The following is a 2,380-nucleotide window of genomic DNA, read 5'->3' as shown; positions in this document are numbered from 1 at the left end:
TTCCGGAGACTATTACCAACAAGCTCACAAAAAATTCAGAATGAGCAAGTGAGCAACATGTGCTTGTGCTCCCCTCTTGATACAGGTAGTCACACTTTTTTATGCTACTTTTGTTCAGTTTTGTGTTTAGTCTAACATTTACTTTCTCTGTTTAGTATCCTATATGTTAGTAATGGTAATTCTCTAATATGAAGTAATGCGCTTTTCCATGTGGCCTGCACTGCCACTATAAAGAAAGTAATTATCTGTATAATGTGAAACATTTCTGTTTAACACATTAAACTCTGAATGAGCAAGTGAGCAACATGTGTTTGTGCTCTCCTTTTGATACAAATACTGCAGTCTACATCTTTGTCCTACCTTTCACTTAGGTCACCGATAATCCTACAGCACATGCACAGTGGGGAGCTAGCTGTGAAGCCTCAGAGTTGCAGCCAGCTTCCCACACTCAACATGGCAGTGCAGGGGACCCAAAGACCGTTAAAAAACCGGCCCAGGTGAGGACAGCACTGAATCCCTGAACTGGTAAGTGTTATTTTGTTAAAAGTCAGCAGCTACTGTACTTGTTGCTACTGGCTTTTAATTTCTTAAAAAGTGACTGAAGAACCTCTTTAAGGTAGAACTGAAGGAAACACTTCTTTCGTGTTGGCTAGTGTAAGGGAGGTGTGTATATCCTGTCAATTTTTTTTTGCCATCTGAGTCACATTTGCAAGATTTTCCTTATTTCTGTGAGATAGCCACGACCAGAAGTGAGAGGAAATCTTTCCAAGATGAGGGATATCCCTCCACATTCCAAAATAAAAAAAAAAGTTTTGCCTGCAATTATACTTTAAGAGTAAAAACCCTGTAAAAGAAGGTAGGGTAAATGGATGTAAATGAGCTGTTTCACACCAGAACTGCCCTTGCGCTCTGCATGGTGCCAATGTATTGTTAAAAGCACCTCAAATCGGACCACAAATGCAGTGCATTTGCAGGCACCAAATTGCAGGGTACCTCAGTACTATGTGATTTTATGTTGCGCATTTTTAAAAGTAGTGCAGACACTTTTTGCACAGTCTAGTGCATTTTGCAGCCTATTCAAATGAATAGATTGTAAAAACGCACCACATGGGAACTTTTACATTTCCCTGCAATACTGGGGTGAACTGGTCCTAACAGTAAAGCAAATACATGTAACATTTGGCATGTAAAACCGAATCTCAGTGTAACTCGAGTTTGTTCCCCACAATCTAGCTCAAAACTCAAAAGGTCAGTGTGAGGGAATGATTCCGACCCATACATAATTACAATTATTTTCCAGCATGGTAACATAGCACAACTGTCTGCAGCAATAGAAGTACAGCTTACCTAAACACTCAAAGCCCTACCTCATCACTAGCCAGTAAACATGAACTCCGTCCTGCTGGTGTTGGGGCCCTTTGTCTGTGGTGGAGCTCCCACCCCTCCCTTCTGAAGATGCTTGTAATCCTCAAAGGCCAGAGCAGAAAAAACTGTCCAGAGGTCTCTTACCACTCCTACAGGTTTGATGATGGACGTTGACTGTAGTCTCCTCCCAGTAGCTCTGGAGTCCTGATGCAGTAGTCTCTCAGAACCCATACAGCACAAAACTAAAACAGCTGGAACAGCAAGAAACTGCAACAACTAGAACACTTTGGATCAATTGGAGTACTGTATTTGTAGCACATCATCTTCTCTTAGTCATGCTAGGCAGCTCATAACACAGCAATGTCTTTATGCAGCAGCCACTGGCTCTCTTCAGCAATGCAGGATCGTTAGCAACTCAGTCCACTCTGCCTTCGTGAACTTACTCTCTGAGCTCTGCTCACTCCCACTGTTCCTGCTGACCAGTCTCTCTGCATACGGACACTTCTGAATGTGGGTTCTGGATCAACCCACTTCTTGGGTTCTCCTCTCTCCTTGCAGGTCTCCATAATACCCTTCTCCATCAATGGTGGACTGAACTTAGATTCCTGGCATTTGAGGCCAATAAAATCCCTTGTGGTCCCATTGCTAGATATAGGTCCAGTCTGCACTGCAGCCAATTTCCTCCAGCGTCCACTTCCCTGGGCTGTCACTCACTAGAGAAGAACAGCCTATGTGGTCAAGGGGAAAACTATCTGCCAAGCAACCCAAAGAACTTATCTTTGAGGATCTCTGAGAATAAATGGCAATAAGTTGCAGGACAAACAGAAAGGGAGCCAAGGATGTCTATTTTACTACTTATTAAGAACATGTACTGTACTACTTAATAAGAACATGTATTGTATGTCCTATAATGCCCATACTCTAAGGAAATTAGGAAAGTCACAGTATTTTCAAGACATGTTTGATTTGATATGACAAATTACTTTTCTGGTTAAACCAAGCCTATGTTAAAGCA

Source organism: Staurois parvus, unplaced genomic scaffold (genome assembly GCF_062004578.1).
Source record: "Staurois parvus isolate SC_StPar_1 unplaced genomic scaffold, SC_StPar_1.0 ptg000006l, whole genome shotgun sequence".
Taxonomy (NCBI): domain Eukaryota; kingdom Metazoa; phylum Chordata; class Amphibia; order Anura; family Ranidae; genus Staurois; species Staurois parvus.
The sequence above is the reverse complement of the archived record's forward strand: the minus strand, read 5'-3'. Positions refer to the sequence as shown.